The sequence below is a fragment of the Oxyura jamaicensis genome, chromosome 2 (assembly GCF_011077185.1).
Source record: "Oxyura jamaicensis isolate SHBP4307 breed ruddy duck chromosome 2, BPBGC_Ojam_1.0, whole genome shotgun sequence".
NCBI lineage: Eukaryota > Metazoa > Chordata > Aves > Anseriformes > Anatidae > Oxyura > Oxyura jamaicensis.
Window position 1 is genome coordinate 36,641,511 of NC_048894.1, and position 21,440 is coordinate 36,662,950.

The 21,440-nt window shown below is 41.6% G+C and overlaps 1 protein-coding gene across 2 annotated transcripts in view; it reads left to right on the top strand.

Annotated features, from left to right (window-relative positions):
• Positions 1–11,941: 11,941 nt before the first annotated feature.
• Positions 11,942–21,440, top strand: part of WIPF3 (WAS/WASL interacting protein family member 3) — a 35,556-nt gene continuing 26,057 nt past the window's right edge. The window contains exon 1 of one of the 2 annotated variants that reach the window (XM_035317866.1): positions 11,942–12,085. The gene's annotated coding sequence lies outside the window, so the exon portion shown is untranslated. Of the gene's footprint in view, positions 12,086–13,297; positions 13,430–21,440 lie in introns of those variants that run through there. The other variant, XM_035317867.1, reaches the window with a different exon arrangement.

A 21,440-nucleotide genomic window follows, 5' to 3' on the forward strand; every position in this document is an offset into this window, starting at 1 on the left:
CTCCCACAGCCCTCTGCATCGGCTGCTCCCCCAAGGCACGCCTCACGCCTGCGCCTGGCTCTCCAGGGTGCAGCTGCTAGGCCACAATTGGATGCTCCTAAATTGATTTCAAATCCTATTTTTTTTCCAGGAACCAAATTCACTCACAACCTTGCTCCGCCACAGAGCTCAACTTGACACCAGATTTATCACTAGGCTTACATTATTAAGACAAGATAACAAACAGCAATGGTTTACTGTCAATCAGGCAGCGGCCTGCTGTCCAGCTACCTGCATCCCATAACCCTCAAGCTGCAAGTCCCCTTTGCATACATCTATTTCCTTGTGCCTTGTGGCACATTGCTGGGTATTGTCTTTTAAGATGTGTTTTCTGAGTGGTAAAATACTTAATACACTTAAGCTTGTGTAAGGATGCACACAAGCTCCAGGCCCTAGCAATGGTGGGTAAGCAGGACAGGCCATTATCTTTCCATGCTGTAGCTAGACTTGTCCCAGTCTACAGATGTGATGCTACATGTATCTTTTGTAGGCCATTCTTAGTACCTGGAAGGACTAGAGACGTTCTGCTCATTTGTCTGGTATCCGAGTCCTTCGTAGTCATACTCCTCTCTTTACTTCAGTTGCACAAATGTAATAATTAGACTTGCTGTTTTCCAGGCCCTTTCTGCATTACATTAACCTATTCCTCCCTGCGGAGCCTGCACCTCTAACATTTGCAATACAAATGCACCTGACACACAGCCTGCAGCCCTGACTGTGCCTCTGACAGCCCCATAACCAAAGAACGGATCCACCAAGGCCACCCCAAAGCAGCAGTAGCCCTGGTCTCACATCGATCAGGTGACCTCTTGCTCTTGGGTGCCCCCCTTGTACGCCCCTCTTCATCCATCGTTTTTACAAACCTTTGAAGTCTGACACATCAGCATTCCGGTAAGATGAGAGGTCTGTTATACAGCAGGTACTCATTTAGAAAAGGATTCGCTGCCTTGGTGTACAGACTGGTTGGCATTCACTCTTCTTTCTTTGTCCTGCACTGAAAACCTGCTTCTAACTGGATTATGATGTTTACAACAGACATCCACAGAAGAGTAAAGCATGGTAAGGTATCTGCAGAGGCTGTCAATTAAAATGAAATTAAAAAGGGAAGATATTAAAGTTTAACTGTATAGCAGGAGGTGATTTAATTACTAACAGCATTAGGGGGTGTAGAGAAATAGAGAAATCAGTGCAACAGGAACAATGATACCCAGCAGCATCCCGGGAAAGTACGGAGGAGAGATAAGCCCATCATGAAAGAGGTTTAAGATAACTCACATTCCATTGCATTTGCTGTGGGCTAAGCCTGAACACAGGGCAGTTGCCTTGGCTTGACTCATGTGCAGTAACTTATGCTCAGTCATGTGTGTAAGTCCTAAGGTTGCAGAAATAGACACCAAATAGATGGATCAGATTGGCAGAGCTCCATAAAAATATACAGAACTTAAAAAAATAGGAAAAGAAAACATAACTTGATTCAGAAGCAGAAAGAAAACCACTTTCTTCTGTCTTTTGATGGTCCAGTTCAAATTTATGCATCTGCTGCAGGGAACTGCTTCAATAAGGGTGGGAAGAGATGACATAAAAGCATATCAAATACTGCAAAACTAAATATAAATCTCAGTTGTGTGGTGAACAGGGTGAAAAGCAAAATTAAAAAAAAAATAAAATAAAATGATTTTTTTGTGAGAATCAAGAATAATGCCATGCTTTGGGAATGAAGAATAACATCCAGGTTTAATGCCAAAGACAAGGCAACAAGACTTCTCACAGCCCTTCCCACACAAGTCCTTCATGCAGTTCAGATGTTCTTTGGGCCAGAGCGGGAGCAATGGTGCTGTTCAAGGTACTCCTCTGTGACTTCCAGTCCCAGCTCCAATAACTGGAATTAACTAAAATTTAAGCCTGAACACAGGCTTCCTGAACCCTAAGTGAAAGCTGGATGTGTACCTAGGTCTCAAGTTGTGCCAGGGGAAGTTTAGCTTGGATCTTAGGAAGAATTTCTTCATAAACAGGATGGTCAAGCTTTGCAAGAGGCTGTCCAGGGAAGTGATAGAGTCCCCATCCCTGCATGTATTTAAGAGATGTGTGGACATGACCCTTAGGGACATTCTAAGTCAACAATAAGCAGCATGGACTATGAGAGCTACACAGGCAACAGACATCCATGGACTTGCTTCTCATTTTGTCAAAGCCAGACTGAAAACTGTATCAGGATGGTTGATTGGGAAAGGTGATGAGCTATTTCAGAACATTGTCCTCTCCCAATCCTCTTGCAGGTCTTCATCATAGGTCTGTCTTTCCTCTCCCTTCCTCCTTTCCTGTGGTAGAAAGACCCCAGTCCTCTCTCCAAATAGAAAAATTCATTTCTGTTTACACTGCTAAGATGCCGTGAGCTGACTGTGGTGTAAGCACAATGCTTTGCCTCATATTCTCATTTCATTCCAAACTGTTTTTACTTTTATTAAAACTCACAAGGAAATAAACCACCCTCCAATATAATGAAGTTGTGTTTAATTTAGAGTGTATTTGTGAACTGTTAATTTAAAAAGTTAAGTTTTCTAGTCAACCCCAAAGTATTTTTTTCTGTCTTTGCTACAAATACCAAACTAAAAACCCTTAAAAATCTTAGGAAGAAGTGAAATAAGTGTGCAGTCTGTAACAGAGCAGAACGAAAAATAAACATACCTGACCTCAAAGATGTGTCAAGAAAGTGTGAAACTGTGAAACACAGAGCATCAACTACATTAAAAGTGTTGTTAGCTGTGGTAGAAGCCACTTTGTGTGAAACCTCTGATTTTGGTGAATTCTACATCCAAATCCCTCTCTTTTTTAGCGGGGACTCCAAAACTGGCCTCTAGCTGGAGAAGAGGGCAGTATTCAACATGATGCAGAGAACTAGAGGGAATAGAAAAGACAGAAATTAGCTGTTAAGACAAAATAGCTGCCTGCTGGGTAAAAAGAAATGTCATAACCGGTGAAGAGGTGGTGACCTTGTTTCCTGGAAACTCTCAAAGTATGTTTCCTTAATGACTTTCCAGTTGGCCATGGACTTGGCAGCCATTTCAGGCCAGAGGTGTTGGCTGATGGCTAGCAACGCACTGGCCGCTTGTTTTCTCCAGGGTCATGCAGCCATCTCTCCTGGGGCTGATTCAGCTGGTGAAACGGGCAATTCTGGGCTTCTGCAAAGCACCCATAGAGCTTGGCACCGCCACTGCTACAGAAGTTTCTAGAGCTACAAGGGTGTCTTCTTGGGGAGACCTTCCTGTTCTGCCTCCCCCTCATACTAAACGCTGGAATAATTAGTCAGATTAGTGCTGAGCTGTTCCTCTGCGTAGTGTGTTTTTGCTAACCTTGGAAACTCAATTAGAAATGATTTAATCTGTGCTTGTTTTGTTTATTTATTCATTTAGCTTTTTAGTTGAAGTGCATGTCGTGCTTATGAAATGAGATGATTGGATGGCTCTGGGTACTGCAGCACTTTCTAAGGGAAAAATATATATATATATATTCCTTTATTTTTATTTTTTTAAACTTTTAATATCCAGGATCCTCAGACAGCTTTCCCCAACCCCACCATAAACAGCACACTCCAGCCACAGAATAGAAAGTTGAGCTCTGCCCTGACACATTTAATATTGCAGTATCCTCTAAGAATGTATTCATCTTTTTGAAATATTTTACTTTATGTTTGTGTGAAGTTTATTTACTAGATTTTATATGGGGATGAGCATTTTGACTTGCTAAATAGATGATCAAAAACCAATGACAAAGCACAATAATAGCACTAAATGAAAGGGAATTTGATGATAAGTTTGATGGGATTTGAAAAAGAAATTTATAATACAGAATTGGAAAATAGGATCTTGCCCCATATTCTGTTCTTAGGTTCTCCACCTGTGGGACTTTCACATTTTAAAAAATTACTGTCTCCTCTGAAAAAGATGTTTTTATGTTAATTTTCTTAGGGAGACATGAAAGTTGTGGTGTTAATCATGCTGCCTTTTATTGAGATTTTCTAATGGTTGTGGCCCTGTGGGGCAGCTTGCCACAGGTGGAGAAATCTGAGACTGAGAGCTGGGTTATTTGCTTTGTGTTTTGTCTCCTTAAACAAGACAGTAGCAAATTTCACAACAGCATTTTTCTCTTGCCAGAGATGAGGCATCTTTGTCTGCATCAGTAAAAAACGCAGTGGGTCTCTCTCGAAGTCGCACAAACTCAGAGGAATCCATCTGTTTCAATACCACTTTCTGTTTGTCCTTCCATCCTCTAACTTCAGGCACTTCACAATGAGAAAAAGCCCAGAATTTTATTTTCATCACAGTATCTGGAAAAAGATGAGTTGGCAATTAAGCCTTTTCTATGCCCTCCAGGGAAAGTGGATGCAAGCAAAATGAAAGAGAGTGTTTTTGACACACCGTGCCCTTTACAACACTTTCAGGACAGTTACTGCATGGCAATTTAACTCATTCTCTGGAGAATTTCATCCCAGACACTTCAACATCTGGCTTTTAATACAGAATTCATTAGCACTCTAAGTCATAACAACAGAAAGTGCATTGAGATTCTGAAACAAAAACAGTTGTTATTGCAAAGTATTAAACGTTGACTAAAAGAAGCAGCTCCTCGGTGGCATGTAATAGTTCCAGCTCTTATTCCACAAATCACTTAGAGCCACTTATAACTACTATTATTAGCTATAAAAGCCCACTTGGGTTTTATGAACGCTGGAGAACTGAGACAAAAAGATTGCTTTGAAAAGAATGGCATCTTGATCACCACAAGTCTTTTGGCCCTTACACGAACACGGTCAAAAGAAAACTCGTCCAATCACCTAGAAAAAAAGTGTCTGAAGATTTAAATGCAATTCATCTAGGAAGATTTTATTTTAATTAGAACATAGCAGAATAACTGCAGCAACTTGCAGTGATATCATCAAATCAAGGCTGTTTCTATGGGAACGCCACCAACTCCCAGAAATTATCGTGTCAGTTTGCCATAAATAGAAAAAAAATCTTAAGAAAGAAAAAAAAAGAGAGAGAGAGAAAAGAGAAAGGAAAAAAAAATCAGAAGAGAATGAAGAGAATCCAGTCTTCTACTTTCAACACTTATTGCCTATACCTTGTCAAGTTTTATTTTGAAAATAATGTGTTTCCATGCAGTGAGATAAAAATTTCAGTAAAATAGATACAATTCCTGCCACAGATTTGAGACCTTGAACACTTTTTCTGAAGATTTTCTAAAGGCTTTTATGGGAAAAAAAATAAAAAATAAAAAAATAAAAAAAAGCATGCATCACACTGCTCTATACTTATTTCCCTGCTTTCTGTGCTTTCTACAGCACAATTGAACTCAAGATTGGTGTAGGAGATAGAAATACCTTTGTCCATATATATTTGCTATGTCTTCATTTCCACTTTTTTTTTCTAGCTCTGTATATTGAAAGTCCAATCTGAAACAACTACAGAGCAAGAGATGCAAGCAATGGATGTGACAAACAGAAGCTACTATTTCCCTTCATCTGCTTATCTAATTCCTTCCCTCTTCCAACAACCTTCTTCCCAATAGCTGCCTCTGATATGGTGCCTTCAGCAACCACATATATGTATATGCTCGTGTCCTACCCATTTGAGGCTCCAGCCCAACAGCATTTCAGTGCTCTGGTGCTCAGCAGGTTTATTCCTCCTGCCCTTCAACACTGCGACACATTCCCTTTTGCTGAAGTACCTACCTTTCTAAAGAGCCACCCAGGCCAGCTGCAATAGCATCTCGGCGCTGTGTTCGCAGCTGTAAAATTCTCTCTTGCTCACAGTTTGTTACTCCTGTTTTTCCACTTACAAGACCTGTTTTCTACTCTCAATAATTCTTATTTATTTCCTCCTCAACAGCCATTCCTCTGAAATTATCCATTATAATCTTCTTCAGCTTTTCTTTATGGTAGCTGGTAATAGTATCTTAATGTCACGCCACAAACAGTATCATTCACTGTATATTTGTTTTGAGAAGAAACTCTTTGCTTAGAAGTATTCCATGATAATAAATTATTATTGAATTTCATCTCAATGAATGACTGAAAATAATAATGTCATCTGGGACAAAACCAGAGGGAGATAATATCAGTAACTGCTGCTGAGAATATTGACAGTGAATGTGATGATAGTCGTTCAAGTGTAGTCTTTCTCCTCTAACAATTTGATTAAAAATCCTATCTGCATACAGTGCAGCAGAGGGCACTCCCTTCTTCAGATCCCCACAATGAGCCTGAAGTGCTTTAAGTGCTCTCAGGGGCCAGGAGAGATACCAGCTACACCACATAGCATGGGGAATAAATGAGGAGTTAGCTCTTTAGGAAGGACAGGCAGGGGAGATGAGGAGGGAGCATCACCCTCTATGTCAGTGAGCAGCTGGAGTGCCTGCAGCTCTGCCTGGGGGTGGGTGAGAAGCTGACAGAATTTAGGGTTGGGATTGCTTGAGGGCAGGGACAGGGGACATTGTAGCAGGAATCTGCTACAGGCCACCTGATAGGAAGGCCAAGCAGATGAGGCCCTCTATTGACAGACATAAGCAGCCTCACGTTCACGAGCCTTGGTCCTCATGGGGGACTTCAACCACTCCGGTATCTGTTGGAGGGACAGCACTGCAGGGCATAAGCAATCCAGAAGGTTCCTGGGATGCATTGGTGGCAAATTCCTTCTCCAAGCGATAGAGGAGCAGCGAGGAGAGGTACTATGATGGACTTTGTTCTCGCCAACAAGGAGGGGCTGGTGGGGAATGTGGAGCTCAAGGGCAGCCTTGGCTGCAGTGACCATGAAATGGTGGGGTTTAGGATCCTGAAGGCAGCAAGGAGGGCACACAGCAACCTCACTACCCTGGGCTGGTGCAGTCAACACAATGGAGGGAAGGGATGCCATCCAGAGGGGCCTGGACAGGTTCAAGAGGGGGACCCATGTGAACCTCTTGAAGTTCAACAAGGCCAAGTGCAAGGTCCTACAGCGGGGTCGGGGAAATCCCAAGCACAAATACAGGCTGGGCCTCTTCCCAGGATGAACAGATAAATACTCACACTACATTTAAACCATGCTAATATCTAAGCTCCATGTACAACGTTAATAGCTGTGTGTGCCATTACATAAGGAGACTTTTCTTTGCAATTTGACATTCCGCTCTATGTAAACTCTGAGCTAAATCTTGTACTTAACATTAGTGCTTTTAGGAAAAAAAAAAAAAAAAAAAAAAAAAAAAAAAAAAAAAAGTGTTCAAAATATGTTCAAAACCCAGGATGTAGAAAAACGCTCATGCTGCTTCTTTGCCATGATGTGATGGCTGAAGCAAAAGGAATTTCAGGAAAAAAATAAATAGCTTGCAAAGATCGCAAAGTACCTTTCTATTTCAAGAAACAGGCAAAGAAACCATCGTCTTCAAACCCCGTATTTGTGCCTGCTAATTGTTATCTTCGAGGACGCTCCCCCTGGTGGGGATGAAAAGGTTATGCTCTGAAAGGTGAGATTTGCAAATGGTATTCTGATTCTCTCCGTATTTCACTTCTCACCCTAATTGCAGCCTAGCACCACGCATGCTTTCAGCTCATTATTCTCTACAGAGGCCCGCTAATGGTATTTCATCCACTGCTTAATTCTACAGCTTTAACATGGAAAAATTTCTTTAAAATTCAATACTGATCGAGGGAAAACAGTAGGTCGGCCTCTCTGCTTTTTGTTTAACTGCTCCATAACTGGATAAACATTAACCAGCTGGATAGTGCAATTATAATTTTTGTAAGGTACTGTAAATGCTTGCAGCAGCATAGCGTCTGGCAGCCTCACAAATATTAATGAATGCGTACTTGTTCCACTCATGCTATTAAGAACGATTAAATACTTTCGCAGAGGTCATGCAGAAAATGAATGGCAGAACCAAGCACTGAAGAAAATGCAGAGCTTTATTGCTAAGAGATACTTTTTAAGACACCCCACAGCACAAACAGAAGTAAGCAAAAGAAATACAATTAATGGAAGGAACTGACAGTAAGTACTAATTATTTACTATGAGCCGGAATATACTTAGACAACATTACCAATGAACTCAGCAAACAGCTTGTTCAACAAGATCAGGAGTAAGGGTTTAGGATTTAGATTAAAAACACAGAAAAAAAAAAAAAAAAAAAAAAAAAAACCACTAATATTCTCCTCTAGGGAAATCATCTCTGCTAATTATTTGTCTACAGACTTTCTCAGTATTGCAGTCTAAACGGCCTTTGTAAACACGGTTCCATTGTTCTGTAGCAAACAACCCAGTCACATTTAGGAATTCCTTATGAAAAATGTATTAGAGCAAAAATATGGTTTTGAGTTATTGTTAACTCTCTGTGGAATGGGAAATGCAGACTTTGTACAGATAACAAGGAAAGGATTGACACTTGGAGACAAATACAGGTGAATATCTCTGTTAATGCAAGGGAGCATCTCTTCTAATCATGGAACCAGAGCTAATAAAGTCATCAAACACAACGGTTCAATCTGTTACTGAAACACAACTTTCAAGTGTTGGAAGCTATTTTGAAGTATAATCAAATGGCAGGCTAAAAAGAAGAAACACTTTTGTTCCTGCAATTTAAGCTTGCAATTTTCATGCATTTCAATGCAAAACTATTTTTTAGATTATGCACAAATGCCTTGACCAATCTGTATTTTTGTTATGTCTTAAAACATATTTTAATGTGTCAAATGTATTGAATTTTTCCTAGATTTAGGGTAAGATATTACCATTGGTACATATCATTGATATGATCAAGAAGTACAACACTAAGCCACAAAAGCAAAGCTGAGGGAATACTAAATACTGTACAGTAACTTCCAGATACATTTGCATTTTAACTACTTTAGTTAAATATTTAAATTAATTAAAGTGGAACAAATTTATGTAGTAGCTCCTTAAAGCAATTAAAATGACACAACAAAAGACGAGACCAGTAGAAACTGCATTTGCTCTGACTATATACCATATGTCCTTTGTGTACATTTCCCCATTGACTTTTAGATGATGTACAATAATCTTATGGACAAGAAAATGTGGAAATACAACATTTTAAACTGAGGTTTAACTGAGGGTTTAACAGAAGGCATCAAGCCTCATTTTACAGTTTCTGACAGCCAACCAGCAACAAAAACAGCCCCCAAACTTTGCCCATGTGGTAAAACTTTGTGCTAGAGCTGGAACATCAGCTCTTCTCAAGAACCTGTCTTTTCAGGATCAAGTATTGCCAGAGAAGAATGTTTGTTTTAGGCCACTTAGGCTGGTTATGGCTAGCAGCAGATTCAAAGCAGCGCAAAACTCAGCTTAGGCAAGCTACCTGCCTGCTCATTTTGGGTCCTCAGAAGGTTTTTTGGCCTGTATAGACCTACATTGCAGCCACAGAGCAACCAGGTGGTCTATATGGTCATCACGTTTGAAGCAAGATTGAGGATATCTGTATGAACAGCATCCTCACCTTCACAGATACTATGAAGCTTTTAATAGCTAGGATCTTACCAACAAATGAAAGATCCAGTAATCTGGAAAATTATCCAAATAACAAATCCAACAGAACTCTCTATTTTTACAGATGAAAAAATGTGAAAATATTTTCCTGAATGCTTTCTTTCGCAAGTACTTGAGTTGAGACATATCAGCCAAGCATCCCAGATCTTTGTAATCAAAATCAGAAACAGCATGCCAAATAGAAGATTCGGTTCTTCATCCTCTGCTTGGGACTCTCTGTATCTCACCCTAAACTGTTCAACTTATTTCAGGTATTGTTCTTTGTCTTGTGTGGAATTATCAGGGAGTTTGGAAGATATATTCTTAGTGTAGAAAATTGTTTTATATATATATATATATATTTGCTGAAAATAATTATAATTTAGTATTGAACAATTTAAAAACAGGAGGAGTCTTCTATTGAGTAATATGCATTTTTTGTTTTAACTGGGTTTCACTGCATTAGTCTTCGCAAAACTTCTTGGATAGAAGACTTTGGCCTTTTCTACTACCACTGTTCACTCCAGAAGTGCCTGTGATCATATACAGCACCAGGAAGTGAGTGCTTCTTCCCTTTTCACCTCAAAATGAAACAGAAAGAGAAGACTTTTATAATTCCTTGGCATGCAACCCTGCAGGTCTCTTCTAATAAAGTCTAATGTGCCACAGGTTTCTGAAACTAGCTACCACTAGTCAGGTGGCAAGCATTGTGTACTTCACTGTATTAAATGCATGTGAACTGTGTCCTGGGAGTAAAATTGACTGTTTCATACTAGACCTGTGCACAATCTCAGTACCAGCTGAGAGGAGCTGCACAGATTGGAATGGTCACTGTTGCATGATACAAACTCTATTGTTACCACTTGGACCTAGGTGGGAAGTGGATTTGGGAACTGGACAGCAAAGTTGTAGGAACAGGAAAAATAAACCATTTTTTTTCATGTTCTCTTGCAGCTTGTTCCTCTGAAGTCCCCTTGTTGTGATCTAAACCAAGAGGTGAACAAAGTCCTTTCAAGCATTAGTAATCTAAAATCAAGTACCAACTGAGATTAAATGTCATTAATAATCATAGTGTCAAAAGCTCAGAAAACAGATCTCCTAGCTAGAGAACAACATAATGCTCCTGAAGACTGGCACAAGGCTATTGCCAAATTTGGCATTATATGTATTTTTTTAAAGGAAATGGTTACATTATTTTTCTAGTGCCTGACCTGCCGCACTCTTGGTTTTGCTTTATGCTTTGAAGTTCAAACTAGTGGCCAGCAGAAATGGATTTAGAGCTCCCTGACTGCTGTGGAGGCAACTGGGGCAGATACTTGGGACTGAAAGTTATTTAGCCAGACAAGCCATCAGGAGTCTAGTTTCAAAATAAGAAATCAAGCTCACACCTCTGGTCTGAAAGGAGAGCATGGATTTTCATAGCCCTAGCCCACTGATCAGACATGCCACAGGCTACCAGTGACTTTCCACCAGTCTCAGAGGCTGATAATGCCATCACCTGTATCCAAGTGGTGTTGATTTCCCTGGATCTTTTTATAATCATGCAGTACAATGAAAAACCTGATATGAACTTTCTACAACTAAGCAGGGTTTCCAGACAAAACCAGAGCAAATGAGCTTGCTTCTCTGCCACCCAAAAGCACCAGCAGAAGGCCACTGGTGGAACAAGAGGCTGCACTACAATTTTTCAGTTCTTCAGTGGCATCATCCTTCCTGAAGCGTTTGTTGCATGCCAAAACGTGGGTGCCCAATTCCTCCAGCAGGCTGGGAGGTCACTTGGCAGCAACTAACTCCCTCTCGTCAGCAGGAACAAGGAAGACCTCTCTGGGATGAGACCATAACATTTCCATCTGGAAACCGCCTTGAAGAAAAAATCCGGAACAAAACAAAATTTTTCGCACGTATTTTGAGCACACAATCTGGGACGCGAGGGTGAGAAATGAGGGCACGAAGCTGGCTCTGAGTGCAGGCCCTTGCCGCAAGAGCAGACGTGGTTCAGCAGGCCAATGGCCTTTGGTGTCAGGATAGGGTAGCGGCATCTTTCTCTGTGCCATGGGGCAACGTTTTGGCTTCCCCATGGGCTGTTGGAAATAGAAGCTGAGGTGTTGTTCGTGCGACAGGGCACCATGCAGCAGCAGGATGCTTCAAGGATGGGGACAGGGATGGTGTCCACAGCCACACACCCGTGGCCGAGACCCATGCTGTTGCCCGGGGTTGGCGTGGGGCAGCAGCAGCCGGCGCTGTGGGTTGCTGGCTCGACTACTTTTAAAAAACACTCATAATTTTTAACCCCTCCACCCCCATCCCGAGGATCGGGACGGGCTATTTTTTATCCCCTCAAGGTTTAAGATTCTCCACAGAAACACACAAACACACCTCCTTCCCCCGCCTCCCGGCCAGCCCCCACCTCCCCCGAGGGGAGGCGGGCGGCCGCCCTACCTGGCGCCCTCTGCCCGGGGAGGAGCGCACCGCGCCGCCCCGGCCCCGACACCACCGACACCGGCACCGGCACCGGCACCGGGCCGCCGAGCAGGTGGGCCCGGAGGGGGGCGAGGGGTGCCCGGTGTCCCCGTCCGGCCTCGCCCGGTGTCAGCGCGGCGGGGAGGCGCCGGCGGAGGGGCCGGCCCCGGGGCGAGGCGGCCGCCGGGAGGGCCGGGGGACAGCGGCGGGCCGAGGTCTTGGGGTCTTGGGGTTTCGGGGTTTTGGGGTCCGTGAAACTTGGAGCTCTCCTGCGGGGCCGGGGAGGGGGCGGCCGGGGTGCGGTTACAGCTGTGGAGGGAGCGGGGCTGCACTAGCGGCAGGGCTGGTGTGGTGCTGCTATGTTTGTTTGTTTTCTTTTTCCCCCAAAGGGGCTGTTTTTGCACAGCGTCGGATGCAAATAACTTTTTTTTTTTTTTTTTTTCTTGTTACCGCCCTTAAAGTAGTTGTGCTGGAATAGGACCGCTGAGGGAAGGGGGGCTGGAAAGCCGTAAGCACTGCGGTGCATAAATGTGTGTGTAGTTGTCGCAGGGGGGATGCTGGAGAAGCGCCCCCAAGAAGCTTTTATTTATTATTCATTAATAATAAATCAACACGCTTCAAACCATGACTGAAATCTCATGGCTCCTGCACCGGTCAGTCTGCGGAAACGCGGGGCGATGGGGAGATGGCAGCCGGCTGAGAGCGGCACAGACCTGCCAGGATGAGGTGGAGGAAGGAGGGACACAGCCAGGCCAAGGTGCCGCTTTGGGAGGGCGGTGTTGTGAAGTGAGGGGTGTCAAAGTCGGATTTAGAAGAAGAGGCAACAAGGTTTACAATTAGGGGTTGATGGTTTCAACACAGAGACATCTCAGGACAGCCTGGATTTAGGGGCTAAAATTTTGGAGTGCTTCTGCTGCTTCAGAAAGTGTGATGTTGCTGAAATTGTGGTAACAGTGGTATTTGTGATCACGCATGCTGCACGATTAGAAATGTTGAACTGCCCCTGACACAGTATTTTCAGTTTCACCATCCATATACCCAGCACAAACTCAGGTTTATTTTATGAAGTGCGAGCGTTCATGTGATCATCGTTACAGCCTTCAGTTCGCGTCCTTTGTACTGAAAAACAAGCCACAGGGGAGACGACCAAGAAAATGAATTCAAGTCAATTCTGTGACGGCAGTCTGATCTGGGACGTGTGCATGCAGACGGTTCCCGTTCTCTGCGTGGCCCCGTGACCCCGAGCAGTGTCCCGGCTGGAATGTGCGGGCGGCGCGGTCGCTGCTGCCGCCCACAGCTGGCAGGGGACTTTGCCCGGTGAAGAGGAGAGGTTCAATCTGCTGTGCCGTCAGCTACCAGCTTCCATGTACAAACTGAAGTACAAGAAGCTCAGTGTGGGACCCCTGCAGAGGACTGTGTAAGTGTGTGTTGTTTCAGTGACAGTGCTTTGGATGTTTTGCTTTAGGTGATGATGCCAGAATGTGAGTTAGACTCATAGGCAGAAAAAAAAATCTGTGGGAGTTGATTCCTCCTGTAGGAGATCCTGGAAGGGGATGGGGCTTAGCAACGCACACACAGCCCTTCTTGATGTTATGGTGTCCTTGTTACTAAACATTTTTGTCTACAATATCTTAATAAGATTCAGGCTCCAGTATGCTAAGTGGTATGCAAAACTGCACAAATGTACAGTGCCTGTGCCAGCTTGCAATGTAAGTACAAAACATGACTTTTTAAAAAAATCAAGGGTATGCATTCTACAGAGACAGGGTGTAGAAACAGTTTGATCAGCTTTGCATCCAGGGTTTGGTCATGTAGGGGCAGGTGCAGAGCTGGATTCATTAAGTGCAATGTGCAGATCATTCGTAGTTTAGTTCTATTCCTGAAGAAGATTCAGATGCATTTGAGATTCTGATTCTGCGCTGGAAAGAGCAACATATGCTGTATTTATCAAATTATATGGTGTAATAGAAAGCAACTGCCTCCTTTTTTTCTTTTTGTCTCTCCATCTCCAGTGGCTCCTCCAAAAGGAAATATAAATAAAGTGTAAAGATCCTGTAGCATCTCAGTTTCGGTTGCCGCAATACATCAGGAAGGGCCATGTTAGGAATCCCTGTGTGATGACTATGAAACTTGAATTTTCAGGAAGTATTTAAAAATTTTTTAAACAGTAAATCAAAACATAGTGGTATTTCATCTCAGTAATTATACCACAAGTCAGCAGTGCTTGTTGAATATCTCATCTTAGCAGCACTTAGTATATATGCTAATAGATGCTTTTTGTACTTCAAAAAGGTCATTTATTGTTTGATGAGGTCAGTATTTGGGGAAATTAATTGTGATCTGAAGAGAAGACCTTGAACTGAAAACAGTCCCTTAGTCATAACAAACAGAAGAGTATTTGCACATTTTAAGAGAGAAATGTTGAAAGTTTCAAAGCTGAATAACATACGATTTAGTATTTTAAATTAACTATAAAATAAATTATAGTGATACTAAAATATCCATCAAATGTTTAGCATTTTAAACACATTCCAGCTTCAAAGTGAACTAGAGCAGTGACAGCATTGGCATCAAACTTTGTATGTTTTGTTAGTCAGAAATACATTATTTTTCTGTGGAAAGTTTTCTTCCCTCTGCTCAGTGGCTGGGACTAGTTCTGTTTAGTTATCAAAAGTAGGTGAGAAGACTGGTCTAGGTCAGTTCAGCCCTCTTCCCTTGGACTTGCATAGTTGGGTGGTCCTGGATGTATGTGAGCATCAGACACATTTTTATGTGGGTATTTTACACCATTCATTTTCAGGTCTAATAAATCAGACCACAGATGAAAAGTTGAAGCAGATGATTGCTCTGGGAAAATGATAATGGGCTCTGTTGTGCCACAATACAGACTGCTGGCTTCTACAGAGTATATGTAAAATTAATATCTAAATATATCTAAGTAAAATATAATATCCAGTAAATTCTTCAGTCTAAAAGTCTTCAGTACACACCTAACACTGAGCTACATAATGCAGCTTTGAGGTAAAACTTCTGGAACACCTTTACAGTTAGAGATTTTCCTCAATTTTTCAGTCCTCTTCCATGAAATAGTTACTGTCTTTGAAAGACTGAAGCTTTCTTTAAATGGGCTGATAGTAGCAAACCCTTAATGGCACTTCAGAGTTGCTTACTAATCTCTGGTCACTCTGCATCAGGGTGGTCCAGAGGCTTTGTAGGCAGGATGACCACTGATGTGAATTGTGCTGTGTTTGCAAACTGAAAAGGTGTCCTCAGGGCTTTGAAATTTGAGAGAGAAATAATATATCTTTAGACAACATTGTATGCTTTTGAATATGCCCACCTTAAGCTGACTTCTGAGAATCTTCAGGTGGCTTCATTCTGTATTGTATACAACAGCTGTAAAGCCACCTTTGGATTGCTTGAAAGTATGTGAAACAACTAAAGAATTTTCATAAGGTGTGAAAAGCATGTTTTCATGCCTTGGTACTTCAGACAACAGCTGAGATGGATTTCCTCTGGACTACCAGAAATAGCTCTCCCTTGGATAAGGTCATGGAAGAGAAGCCTGATTCTTTGTTGTGTTGACCCCGTGTCGTCGCTGCCCGCTGATAAGAGTAGGTGCACAGCCCTCTTTGACTCGGCGTGCTATCGTCTTGTAGCCTGGCTGGGCAGACAAGAGCACCAAAACAGCTATGCTATAGCTACGCTACAAGTGATAATACAAGGTGAAAAACAGAGGAAAACTGGACCGAAGGTTCCTACAAGATAAAATTCACTGGGGATATAAGAACAGAACGTTCAGCATGAAAGCATTTGCTCAGTTTTGATACTGCTCCTACAAATGCCTATGAAAACTAGTTAGTGTATCATGCACTCTCTTCATTATAAATAACAATAAATAAATTTTTTAAAAAAAAGAATGAGGAGAGCAGAGTATGGCACCAGCTTACAATGGAGCTCTTGGGATCTTTTGGTCCTCCTTTGTATCGTCGTGTTTGAAGTTATGTTCTTGCTTCCCTAGCTGGCATCGCTTTGTGCAGTGAAAATTGTCATACGGCAGCGCTGCTGACTGCGTGTACAAAACCACTGGCAGGTCTGGGGCTTTTGTCCAAGTCAGTCACGCTTTTGTCGTGTGCTAAAGAAGAAATTTGAAAAGCGTTGTATCTGTACAAAATCTATCGATCTGCTGTATTAATTGAATAGACATAAAGAAACTCACGAGGAGCAGAGAAGGCAAGTGAGGCTTGCATATCAGGCAAACAGCGCATTTTTTTGGCAGCTTGTTTTCAGAAGGAATGTTTGCTCCTCTTGGGGATGCATGAATCACTGCAAAAGCATCTGCCAAATTCTGTCTAGGATTTGGTCAGAAATATTCTTCGATTGATCAGTTGTGCAAGCCGAAATAGCTTAACATGCGTTAGGGATGTTACTTACATGTGCTACGTCAGCTTGCTACTTGCTTAAGTTTTCAGAATTAAACCCTAAGGAACTGGGAACAGTTCTACAGAAAACAATGGAAAATTTAGCATGGGAATTAATGAGAAATGGATTAGTCCCTAAATTAGTAAATTGTCAGAGGGGGTGGAGACTGTCGTGTACTGTGTGAGTGGCAGGTGTGGGGCCCAACAGGGCATTTAGTGCAGAATGAAAGTCTTTTTTAGCCTTGAAATGACTAAGAAGCAAGGAAATTATGCAAAAGCAGATTGTGGAAAGTGTTCTTGGATCAAGTGATCATGAGTCTACATTGACTTAGCAGTAGGATAAATAGTGCAGTGCTATGCGGGGGTACCTGAGCTTGCTTTAAAAAAGCTGTACCAGGAGCTGCAAAGGCCCAGTACAGCTGCAGAATGTGTATGTTGTAGTTGCTTTGCTGTTTTCCTCTGCCAAGACTGGATTTTACCTGTTGTGTTTTTGTTTTTGTTTTTGTTTTTGTTTTGTTTTTTGTTTTTCACAATATTCAATCTTGTACAAGACCATCAGGTGAGGCTTTGTACATTGGCATTAAAATGTAGCTACTTTAGTCAGAATATAGCTCCTGACTAGAAATCACATTTCCTTTTCACAGCTAAGTCAGCCTAATTCTGCATTTCTTCTGTTTCTCTCAGTATTAGCAATCTGTGCTGAAGCTCTGGGACCACCATGCAGTTCTCTACTTGTGCACCATGCTCAGTGTTTCTTTCGACAGCTCAACCTTTGAAGTGAACTGTCTCAGTTTGTCTTGCAGCTATCAGCAGCAGGTGACAGGTGAGGTGAACGGTGAAAAGAGCAAAGACAAAGAAGGACAGAAGTGGGGAGAGGGAACAGAGAGACCAGTAAACCACTAAAGAAGGAGGGAGATCTGCACAGAAGTAAATAAAGAAGAAGGCCAAATCTAGACAGGTAGAAGTGAACACTGAGTCCAAAACCACCATAAAACTTGGTGCCAGAGTCAGTTTAAATGAGTCCTCTTCTTTCCCCTGCTTGGTCTGATGGTAGGAGATACTGGCTACGCTGGAAGTAGTCCTGGGAGCTCATTCTGGCTTTAAGCAATTGCTACATTAACTAATCTACCTATTCAGAGAGGGAAAAATGTGGGAAACCACTTTGCTTCTTTGTATCTATCATGATGTCACTTCAAACAACCTTCCACTGTCATTTAATCCCTTTGAATTACTTTCCTTCTTCAGCAGGCAACAAAGCAAGTTGGCTATTTTTGGATGTCTCGTGTTGGTTGCTTATTCCATGTGTATGTATAGATAGATACCCATCACATCGTCCACTCCAAATGTGATGACTTGCACAAAGAATTGTGGCTCAAGTCCTTTAATTAACTGAAGGTCTGACTCTCCAATTTAATAAAACTCAGATCGCTTCCTCTGAAAACTTTGTTTTCCCATGAATTCAGAACCGGGTCAGCAGGTCAAAGCACCTTTTGTCTGTGACTTTTTAGGGAATTACCAGTTACAAATGACTTTGCAATCTGTTATTCTTTGTACAAAGTGAAACCATTGTCCTGAGTAAATGGATGTAAATGGAGCTAGATATGTTGTCTACTGACTTAAAAATAATTTTCTGTACGAGAAAGAATATTTACAGTTGTATGCACATAGTAAGTTTTATACATTTATTGGCTAAACACTTCAGGAGCAATAAAAACACTTTGTATTTTATTTATTTCAGACCACTGAATTACTTAAAGTACTAAAAATGCAACAGTATGGTAATGTAGCTAGGCTTCCTTAATAACCTAGGTTTTAAAATACCTTTTAACTGCAAGTATGCAAGCCTTACCCTGCTGTAAAGAACATCTAAGGTAAAATCATCAATTAAGGCGTTGAAATGAAGCAGGAGTCTTAACAGGATTGACAGATAAGAGCAGGAAAATAAGAACGTGTAAGCACGTTCAGAATTTGCAGTCTAGCTTGTCAGGACATTAGTCCGAGCCTTTTTACCACTGGAAACAGATTTGGAAGGGAAATGAGGTAATCACAGCTTCACTGAAAACCTGGAGCAAAACTTGCAGTTCTTTCTTTGGGGTGATGATTTCCCTGGAAACATATTCCCACAGGTGGTGAGACCATTGCATTTTACATCCCTTATGAAAGATAATTACCCTTCCAGCACGTGGCGACCACCACCCCGTCCTGAGGCACAGTATCAATACCGTATTGTAGGGTAGGATGACTCCTGTTGCAGTGCCAGACTCATTTTCCTTGCACTGTAAGTACCAGAGTATTTCTTAAGCTAGTAGAGATCAGCATGATATGGCATGCATGCAGTTTTCTGTGAATTCGTATTTGCGAGATGGAAAGTTGAGGAGGCTTAAAGGATCCTTAATGGATCTTTAACGAAGCATTATGTGGTTGATAGTGAAAATTTTAGAATGATTTGTGACATGGCTTTTGTGAGTCTTAGAGTCTTCTAACGCCCAATTTTGCAAATTCTTTTCACTTGATTGGCTTTTAAAAACAGACGTCTGTTGAGCTGAGTAACAAATATGAAAAAGCAAAATTATGAATACTGCCTTTTAATGCTAGCAATTTAATTGGAAGGCAAAACTTTCTTCTTGTAGCAGAACTGATTAACAGCTGTAGGAATTTCTTTGGGGGAAACCATTCTGTGTACAGGTATGCTTTTCAAATCTAGCAGGTGAATGTCTATAATGTAAATAAAAATATGCTATTATTAAAAATTACAAGAAAACATACGATTTTCTTCTTTGCAGAGATAGCAAAACTTTAAAGTGTAACTTGGAACATGAGATTGCCTCTACTGTAAGAGCTCTAGTGTTGTCCACACTGAAACACTTGAAGAGTATAAAAGCAAATGGTCGTCTTCAGACTGTGGCAGTGACCTTGAACGTCAGCTGAGCTACACTTTCTTTATTTAGCTTAGGCCAATGATTAACTTTGCTAATGACTGTATATCAAATTCACCATTGTTTATGTATATGGCAGTGAAGTTGGCCCTGTCTCTCTTTGTGTGAATGATACAATATATTTAAAGGAAACCCTTTGTATAAATTGTTTCTTTTGCAAAGTTGCATGTTTCTGAATGTCCTAATTGCTTCCAATCTACTTCAGTTGTCCTTGGATTCTTTAGCTTGGGGTTAACAATACTGTAGGCATAATATATTTCTTCTTATGTGTAGTTCTGTTCCCTTACTCCTGATTTAAGAGAGGATGACAAATTTTCTTATTCTGCAGCATTCCAGCAATTATTCCTCTATGGTAGATCCCCACAGAGCACAGGAAGCTCCACCCTGAAATAGTCATGTATAGGGAATATGAAGTCATCTGCGCAGCTTTGCCTCTGAAGGAAGGTTTCTCAAGACATAGCACTTTAATTTGTAGCCTCAGCACCATGGGGAACCCAGCAGAGGTATCTGCCCACGGCACACATGGAAGCAAGGCGTCTTCAGATTCCTGTAATCTGCACTAGGTCAGCCTTGGCTGGTTAGCTGTAGTGTTACCAGGCTCCTGGCAGAACAAGAGCTGCACTGCGTTGTGGGCTTTTTCTTGAGGCAGAAATGGGATGCAGCCCTCGGTTGGATCAAGCCTGGTGGAAATATTCCAAGCTGAGCAGAATTTACGTTACTTGGCTTAAATGCAGAATACTGTTAACGTGCTGTGAGACAATTGCACAAACCCTGTGTAGGCAAATGCTTCCTAAGAGTGTTTCATTGGATATTAAATGGAGGAAGAGTCCCCGCGGTTTATACATTTCAATGGAAATGGAAAAGCCAGATTCTCCTTTTAGTTGCACTGATGTAAATGGGGGCTGAGAGCAGAAATTTCTCAAAAATTGTACATAATCCAAGGTACAGGCTGTTAGAAAATGGTGAAAGACTTTAGTTTTATTAGTCAGCTATGGGAGTTTACCTGTGAATGTCTTAAAATATATATAGTAAGATGGGTTGCGTATGAGACTTTATATTTCTGGTGAGCTGCAAAAGAGGGTTATAAGAGTTTCATGCTTTTACACTGCTCTTGAATCTCTCAAATACAGCAGAGGCCATCAAGTATTTTGTGAACAGCATTGTTTTTGCAGAGGATAGAGACTGCAAGGATGCTCAGAGGCTCTTTGATTATTTTTTGTTTTGTTCTCTAAATACATTAAATCGTTCACACTGCAAACAGTAGAAGGAAATATAGTATATGATGCTTAAAAGTTACATGTTTTGATTTCTGTGATAGTTAAAAACTAAAATGGTTCATTCCAAACAGCGTCTTTTTCTGCATTGTTTCCAGTTGTGTGATAGTGACAGCAGAAAAAATTAATCTGTCTGTCTAACACACATATACTCTTCTCCCTTTCTTCTCTTTTCTGCCTCTACGTATGTTACACAGGCATTAAAACATTTGTGGTGTGCTTGTACCAGTGCTTTCAGCTGTTCTTCAGTGATGGTTGACAGGAACAAGTGTGGGCACAATTAATCTCATTGTCTGCTTTTCAGATCCTGAGAGTTGAACAGCTGCTTATTAATGCTTTTCCCTTGTGTAATTTTGCAATTTTCTAGTTTTCTGTTGAAATATAAGGACTGTTAAAATAAAAGGTAGAATTCAGAACAGCATGATTAATGGAGATATCACATGATTGTATAAAAGCTGAGTAAAAGTTAAAAATGAAGTTTGTGGTCCACTTTTATGCTTCAGTTTTTAATCCACAAGATAAGACCAATATTTCCCCAAAGCTGAATTACCATCGATTGCAAATCCAATAATAGTGAATCCATTATTTTGCAGTCCTTTCTCCGTCCCAACGCTGTGGTAGCCATGCTTTAGAATCATAGAATCATTAAGGTTGGAGAAGACCTCCAAGATCACCTGGTCCAACCATCCCCCTACCATTGTTACGCACTAAACCATGTCCCTAAGACTACATCCAACCTTTCCTTGAACACCCTCAGGGACGGTGACTCCACCACGTCCCTGGGCAACCCGTCCCAA